Here is an 8,933-nt window from a genome sequence, read left to right on the forward strand (position 1 = left end):
CTTTACTTAGTTTTTCTAATCTGGTTTTTCAGTCTTTACTAAAGCATTTTTTTTTAAGTTTACGAACTGAAAACATGCTCTCAAATATTGATATTGTGCCTCATCTCCAATGTGACGTCATGCGTCCGATGCCTAGAGTTATTACTTTAAAGTTCATTAGTGTTTCGATTTTCCCATTTCAAACAGATTTAGTCAAATAAAAAATAAAAGCTTAAATCGTTCTTTATGAGAAGGAAAGCTTTCCCAATTTTTTTAAGATATTTGTATGCATAATTGTTAAACTTGGTATTTTTGGGTGTTCCTGTTGACAAGTTCTAACAAAATTGTTTATTGCAACTTTATGGAGCCATCATAACTTAAGAAAAAATATTAGATTATTATCTTATTTGCGATAATTTAACTGATTTTTTGTTAAATCGAATAAACGTAACATATCTGCAGCAATCCCTAAACTAAATCTTCGGAACTTTGAAACATGGCCATGAAGGTCGCGTGCAACGCTCGTCGCGCCGGCTTGCTGCGACCAAAGCACCGCCGCAGGACGGCACACACGCCGACCCTTGTTTTGTATGTAAATCATACTTTTATTTCAATGAATGTTTAAAAAAAAACATAATCAATAACGTTATCGACTTTGTTTCAACTTTTTATTCAACATTGAATTTTTTTTAACGTGATCGTGTTGAATAGTGTTTCTGGATTATTTTTATGCACTTACAGAGAGTCTACGTTATTAACTGCGTAAACGGGAATCATTTTAATGGACTGCTGTAAGACTCTAACTTCTAGGACTTAACTGCACGTTTTCGGTGATACGCATAAGGTCTACAACGGTAAACTTCAGGTATGTTATTAAGCATAGTCAACTCTAACAATTGGCAGAAATTCAGCTATGGACAAAATTTTCACAGATTTGTGCTTCTTTTTGTATTTCCTAGACAAGGGCCTGGGCAGGGCGACACACCCCGCGCATGCCGTGAGTAAACGCTACGGTTACTCATCAACTCCCCTTCGGTGAACTGCCCGCCTTAGGTGATTCCCAAAGGACGCAGGGCACTCCCGGCCGACAGCACGCGCGAGCGAAGCTAGCGAATGTACGCCCGACGACAAGAAGACAGAGGCTATAGGGATGTTAGCTTCCCGGGTGTAGCCAAGTCGGGTGACTATAAGTTTATAGATGAGTTGACACTTTTATAGCCTGAGCGTCTTAGCAGAAAGGAAACCTTTCTTTATACTTTGAAAGGTCGGGTCGTTGCGCTCGTCATAAACCCTTGGAGCAGCTCCACAACACGTCCTCTTCCGATGGCAGCGCAGATTGAAAATTTTCCACCCCTTGCAGTATTAGTAAGACATATCAAAAACTTATATACAATAATTAAGTATGCAATAAATAATAAAATCTATAATAGTGGTTCAAATATAATGAAATAAATAAAAATATCAACATATTTGTCGGGTGAAGCTATTGCCTGCAAGGAAAACAGGGCGTAAGAACTTGTTGAGGACCGTCGGCATTAAAAGTGTCGGCCCAGTAAAAAATTATGATAGGAATATTTTGTTAAGAAAGATTTCAGCATTCATTTGATACATGGCTGATGTTCGACCAATACTTGCTATCAGTCCTAGACTCGTTATCATATAATGCCAGTTATTGAAATATGTACCTTGTTAGACCTTAAATATATAAAAAAAATACTTTTAAGAATACTAATTTAATTAGTTAAATAACAAGCCTTACACATTTAGTTTAGGATCCCGTAGTTGGAATTTTTTATTTCAGTTTCTGAACAGAGAAATAAAATGGTTTTTTCAGGTCCTGTAATGGGCGGGTGAAGCTATTGCCTGCAAGTAAAACTGGGCGCGCGATCTTGTTGCTGTCCGTCGGCATTAAAAGTGTCGGCCCAGACAAAAATTCTGAACAGAATATTTTGTTAAGTAAGGTGACAGCTTTCAGTTGGTATATGGCTGATGTTCGGCCAATACTTGGTATGAGTCCTGGAGTTGTTTTAATATAATGCAAGTTTTTGAAATATGTACTTTGTTTTACCTTAAATAACTTTAAATAATGTTTTTAAAAATACAAATTTTTTAGTTTAAATAAAGAGCCTCACATCTTGTGTTTAGGACCTCGTTGTTGGATTTTCATTTTTCACATTTTAACAGAGAAGTAAAATGGGTTTTTCAAGGCCTGTAATGGGCGGGTGAAGCTATTGCCTGCAAGTAAAACTGGGCGCGCGATCTTGTTGCTGTCCGTCGGCATTAAAAGTGTCGGCCCAGACAAAAATTCTGAACAGTATATTTTGTTAAGTAAGGTGACAGCTTTCAGTTGGTATATGGCTGATGTTCGGCCAATACATGATATGAGTACTGGAGTAGTTTTAATATAATGCCATTTTCTGAAATATGAACTTTGTTTGACCTTAAATAATTTTAAAAAATGTTTTTAAATTACAAATTTTTTAGGTTAAATAAAAAGCCTTATATCTTGTGTTTAGGACCTCGTTGTTGAATTTTCATATTTCACTTTTTAACGGAGAAGTAAAATGGTTTTTTCAAGGCCTGTAATGGGCGGGTGAAGCTATTGCCTGCAAGTGAAACTGGGCGCGCGATCTTGTTGCTGTCCGTCGGCATTAAAAGTGTCGGCCCAGACTAAAATTCTGATGAGTATATTTTGTTAAGTAAGGTGACAGATTTAATTTGGTATATGGCTGATGTTCGGCCAATACTTGGTATGAGTACGGGAGTAGTTTTAATATAATGCAAGTTTTTTAAATATGTACCTTTTTTGACCCTAAATAATTTTAATAATACTATTAACAAATACTAAGTTTTTAAATTAAATACAAAGCGCCATATCTTGCGTTTAGGACCTTGTAGGTGGATTTTTATATTTCAGTTTAAAACAGAGAAATAAAATGGTTTTTTCAGGTCCTGTAATGGGCGGGTGAAGCTATTGCCTGCAAGGAAAACAGGGCGCGCGATCTTGTTGCTGTCCGTCGGCATTAAAAGTGTCGGCCCAGACAAAAATTCTGAACAGTATATTTTGTTAAGTAAGGTGACAGCTTTCATTTGGTATATGGCTGATGTTCGGCCACTACTTGGTATGAGTACTGGTGTAGTTTTAATATAATGCAAGTTTTTGAAATATGTACCTTTTTTGACCTTAAATAATTTTAATAATACTATTAACAAATACTAAGTTTTTAAATTGAATACAAAGCACCATATCTTGCGTTTAGGACCTTGTAGGTGGATTTTTATATTTCAGTTTAAAACAGAGAAATGAAATGGTTTTTTCAGGTCCTGTAATGGGCGCGTGAAGCTATTGCCTGCAAGTAAAACTGGGCGCGCGATCTTGTTGCTGTCCGTCGGCATTAAAAGTGTCGGCCCAGACAAAAATTCTGAACAGTATATTTTGTTAAGTAAGGTGACAGCTTTCAGTTGGTATATGGCTGATGTTCGGCCAATACTTGGTATGAGTCCTGGAGTCGTTTTAATATAATGCAAGTTTTTGAAATATGTACTTTGTTTTACCTTAAATAACTTTAAATAATGTTTTTAAAAATACAAATTTTTTAGTTTAAATAAAAAGCCTCACATCTTGTGTTTAGGACCTCGTTGTTGGATTTTCATTTTTAACATTTTAACAGAGAAGTAAAATGGTTTTTTCAAGGCCTGTAATGGGCGGGTGAAGCTATTGCCTGCAAGTGAAACTGGGCGCGCGATCTTGTTGCTGTCCGTCGGCATTAAAAGTGTCGGCCCAGACAAAAATTCTGAACAGTATATTTTGTTAAGTAAGGTGACAACTTTCAGTTGGTATATGGCTGATGTTCGGCCAATACATGGTATGAGTCCTGGAGTCGTTATAATATAATGCCATTTTCTGAAATATGAACTTTGTTTGACCTTAAATAATTTTAAAAAATGTTTTTAAATTACAAATTTTTTAGGTTAAATAAAAAGCCTTATATCTTGTGTTTAGGACCTCGTTGTTGGATTTTCATTTTTAACATTTTAACAGAGAAGTAAAATGGGTTTTTCAAGGCCAGTAATGGGCGGGTGAAGCTATTGCCTGCAAGTAAAACTGGGCGCGCGATCTTGTTGCTGTCCGTCGGCATTAAAAGTGTCGGCCCAGACAAAAATTCTGAACAGTATATTTTGTTAAGTAAGGTGACAACTTTCAGTTGGTATATGGCTGATGTTCGGCCAATACATGGTATGAGTCCTGGAGTCGTTATAATATAATGCCATTTTCTGAAATATGAACTTTGTTTGACCTTAAATAATTTAAAAAAATGTTTTTAAATTACAAATTTTTTAGGTTAAATAAAAAGCCTTATATCTTGTGCTTAGGACCTCGTTGTTGAATTTTCATATTTCACTTTTTAACGGAGAAGTAAAATGGTTTTTTCAAGGCCTGTAATGGGCGGGTGAAGCTATTGCCTGCAAGTGAAACTGGGCGCGCGATCTTGTTGCTGTCCGTCGGCATTAAAAGTGTCGGCCCAGACAAAAATTCTGAACAGTATATTTTGTTAAGTAAGGTGACAACTTTCAGTTGGTATATGGCTGATGTTCGGCCAATACATGGTATGAGTCCTGGAGTCGTTATAATATAATGCCATTTTCTGAAATATGAACTTTGTTTGACCTTAAATAATTTTAAAAAATGTTTTTAAATTACAAATTTTTTAGGTTAAATAAAAAGCCTTATATCTTGTGCTTAGGACCTCGTTGTTGAATTTTCATATTTCACTTTTTAACGGAGAAGTAAAATGGTTTTTTCAAGGCCTGTAATGGGCGGGTGAAGCTATTGCCTGCAAGTGAAACTGGGCGCGCGATCTTGTTGCTGTCCGTCGGCATTAAAAGTGTCGGCCCAGACAAAAATTCTGAACAGTATTTTTTGTTAAGTAAGGTGACAGCTTTCAGTTGGTATATGGCTGATGTTCGGCCAATACTTGGTATGAGTACTGGAGTAGTTTTAATATAATGCAAGTTTTTGAAATATGTACCTTTTTTGACCTTAAATAATTTTAATAATACTATTAACAAATACTAAGTTTTTAAATTAAATACAAAGCGCCATATCTTGCGTTTAGGACCTTGTAGGTGGATTTTTATATTTCAGTTTAAAACAGAGAAATAAAATGGTTTTTTCAGGTCCTGTAATGGGCGCGTGAAGCTATTGCCTGCAAGTAAAACATGGCGCGCGATCTTGTTGCTGTCCGTCGGCATTAAAAGTGTCGGCCCAGACAAAAATTCTGAACAGTATATTTTGTTAAGTAAGGTGACAGCTTTCAGTTGGTATATTGCTGATGTTCGGCCAATACTTGGTATGAGTCCTGGAGTCGTTTTAATATAATGCAAGTTTTTGAAATATGTACTTTGTTTTACCTTAAATAACTTTAAATAATGTTTTTAAAAATACAAATTTTTTAGTTTAAATAAAAAGCCTCACATCTTGTGTTTAGGACCTCGTTGTTGGATTTTCATTTTTCACATTTTAACAGAGAAGTAAAATGGGTTTTTCAAGGCCTGTAATGGGCGGGTGAAGCTATTGCCTGCAAGTAAAACAGGGCGCGCGATCTTGTTGCTGTCCGTCGGCATTAAAAGTGTCGGCCCAGACAAAAATTCTGAACAGTATATTTTGTTAAGTAAGGTGACAGCTTTCAGTTGGTATATGGCTGATGTTCGGCCAATACATGATATGAGTACTGGAGTAGTTTTAATATAATGCCATTTTCTGAAATATGAACTTTGTTTGACCTTAAATAATTTTAAAAAATGTTTTTTAATTACAAATTTTTTAGGTTAAATAAAAATCCTTATATCTTGTGTTTAGGACCTCGTTGTTGAATTTTCATATTTCACTTTTTAACGGAGAAGTAAAATGGTTTTTTCAAGGCCTGTAATGGGCGGGTGAAGCTATTGCCTGCAAGTGAAACTGGGCGCGCGATCTTGTTGCTGTCCGTCGGCATTAAAAGTGTCGGCCCAGACAAAAATTCTGAACAGTATATTTTTTTAAGTAAGGTGACAGCTTTCATTTGGTATATGGCTGATGTTCGGCCAATACTTGGTATGAGTCCTGGAGTCGTTTTAATATAATGCAAGTTTTTGAAATATGTACTTTGTTTTACCTTAAATAACTTTAAATAATGTTTTAAAAATACAAATTTTTTAGTTTAAATAAAAAGCTTCACATCTTGTGTTTAGGACCTCGTTGTTGGATTTTCATTTTTCACATTTTAACAGAGAAGTAAAATGGTTTTTTCAAGGCCTGTAATGGGCGGGTGAAGCTATTGCCTGCAAGTGAAACTGGGCGCGCGATCTTGTTGCTGTCCGTCGGCATTAAAAGTGTCGGCCCAGACTAAAATTCTGATGAGTATATTTTGTTAAGTAAGGTGACAGCTTTCATTTGGTACATGGCTGATGTTCGGCCAATACATGGTATGAGTCCTGGAGACGTTTATATATAAAGAAATTTGTAAAATATATGGGCTGTGTTTATCTTGATATTTCAACAATTTAAGTTTTTTATTGTTTAAAACTTTTTTTGTTAATATTATGGTACATATATGTTGTTATGTTGTATATTTCATACATTTTTCTTTCTTTTATATGCTTTTATTTTCGTTAAATTATGTTAAAAAAGTGATGTTTCCAGCGTGTGTAGTAGAATTCCCTCCCATACAGTATGGCGCCATGTTTTGCTGTTGCTGTCCAGCGCATTTACTTGACCACGGTCCAAATAACAGCCAAATGAAAATTCCCGATGGATACAAAGTGCAATTGTGCGACGGGAATTCCTATTATTCACTCACCCAGAGTCAGACCAAGGCGTGTGAGTGTGTATGTTAGGTTTTACTTAATAAGTTATGTAATCATAATCACAAGAGCCTAGCGGCAGCACCGCTACTTCCTGCAACTGGCTGCAAATAGGGATGCAAACGATACATCGATGTTTTCAAAACATCGATGTATCGTTAATGAAACATCGATGTTAGCATCGATGTTTTGAAGAGCGATACATCGCCGATGCATCGACGAAAAAGTCGAAAAACATCGACATCGTTCATCATTAAAATTACCCTAGTTTTTTTCTAATATTTTGGCTATCATTTCATGAATATTCATTGAATATATAAAAAACATTACTATACGACATTTAGTTTTCAAGATACAATTTTTTTAACTGCCTATACTTACTATAATTTTTTTCCAGCACTTTAAGATGTGTAAAATCATTTGGAAATACCGTTTAAAAAATTTGTTTACATAAGGATTTTATTTCAATTTTGAAAAATATAGGGAAAAAGCAGCGAGCAGACTTCATGGACAATTTCATAGCTTGTTGTACATACAAGCAGGGGCGCAACAACAGGGGGGCAAGGGTATTTTGCCCCCCCCCCCCTCATGAAACCTTTAAGTGGGGGCAAACGGGGGCAAAGAAAGTGCTGTACAAGTCGGATATGTTATTTCCACTAGCTGTGTAATCAATTTTTAGATAATAAAACTGCTTGTATAGCACCATTTTCCACCTTGAAAAACAAATTTTCCCGGGAGAGGACCCCCGCTTCAATAGGGGGGATCGATGATTCTTTATAAAATGGTATATTGCCCCCCGCCCCTTTTGAAAATTTAGTTGTTGCACCCCTGCATACAAGCTAGTGATTGGTACCGATATGGTCTCGCTAGCTCTATCGAGAAAATTAATGTTACATTTTTAACCTGCACATACACTTCATGCTTTTTCCCTATTTTTGACGTGACGTCTAATAAATCGATGAATGCCGGCTGCACGCACGAAAAAGTGTCCCGTAACGCAACGTTTGTTTCGTCTTTTCGTTTTGTCGTGTTTTTGTTTCGTTTCAACCGTTGTGCTGAATTTTTTGGGTTCAATATTTCCGTGTCATCTTCATTTGTGGTTTTTTTTTTCGTTCTCTTAGTACATTTTTTTATTTGTTTGGTTGACCATATTCCTGTTACGGAATATTTTGTGGTGTTTATATCCGTGTTGACAACAGCAATTTTTTTGCTTAATTTTGTGTTTTTTTTCCCTTTTTGGGTTTTATTTAATTATTTATTTTATATTTTTTAGTTTTTCTTTAACAGAAAAAAAGTTCTTAGCAATTGCGTATGTCCAAAAACTTACATCAAGTCCCACTACGATGTGTCCCGTTACGCTCATTGTACGCTTGCGCCGCATCTCTCTTCCACTCGATCGGAACAACCATCGATTTGACTTTTAATTCATGTTTTCTTCGATTGAATTATTAATATTATGTAATTTAACGATCGTCCACCGATTTTCAGCACAATCGGTACAGTTATTTAAAAGTAATATTGAATTTTCAAATACGTTTTTGTACGAACAATGGTGTTTTAAAGTTACACATAATAATTCAAATTACACCCGGGATCTTTTGCACAATGTTTTAAAAAATATTGTAATACATTATAAATATGTTTGGGGTATTTGGGATGTGTATTTGTTATAAAATTGTATTTTAAAAACGAAATAATATTATTCCCCTATGGTGTAGCCATCTACGGTGACGGACGCGAACCGAACGAATCGGGCTATCTATCCGCTTCCGCGGCAACCAGGCACTCGTTAATACATATTTTCCTTTGTTTATCGCGAGGGGCATTATTATTAATGAATTACAAATACAATTTTGTGTCCGGTCCACAATTGCATATCATTTTGAGCACTGGAAGACATAAAAACGTAAAATATTCTCGACGAATTTAAATCTCAGCCCCAGCGCACCACGAGCGTCTGGGTAGGAGATTAAAGCCGAAATTCTTTCTTAAACTTACTAATACTTATTTTATTAACTGCAAGGGAATTTTTATTAAATTCTACGTTGAATTTCACGACGAAAAAACTTCGTCGTTAAATGTGTAATTGCGAAAAAGCGTAAAACATTCTC

The sequence above is a fragment of the Bacillus rossius genome, chromosome 1, assembly GCF_032445375.1.
Source record: "Bacillus rossius redtenbacheri isolate Brsri chromosome 1, Brsri_v3, whole genome shotgun sequence".
Taxonomy (NCBI): domain Eukaryota; kingdom Metazoa; phylum Arthropoda; class Insecta; order Phasmatodea; family Bacillidae; genus Bacillus; species Bacillus rossius.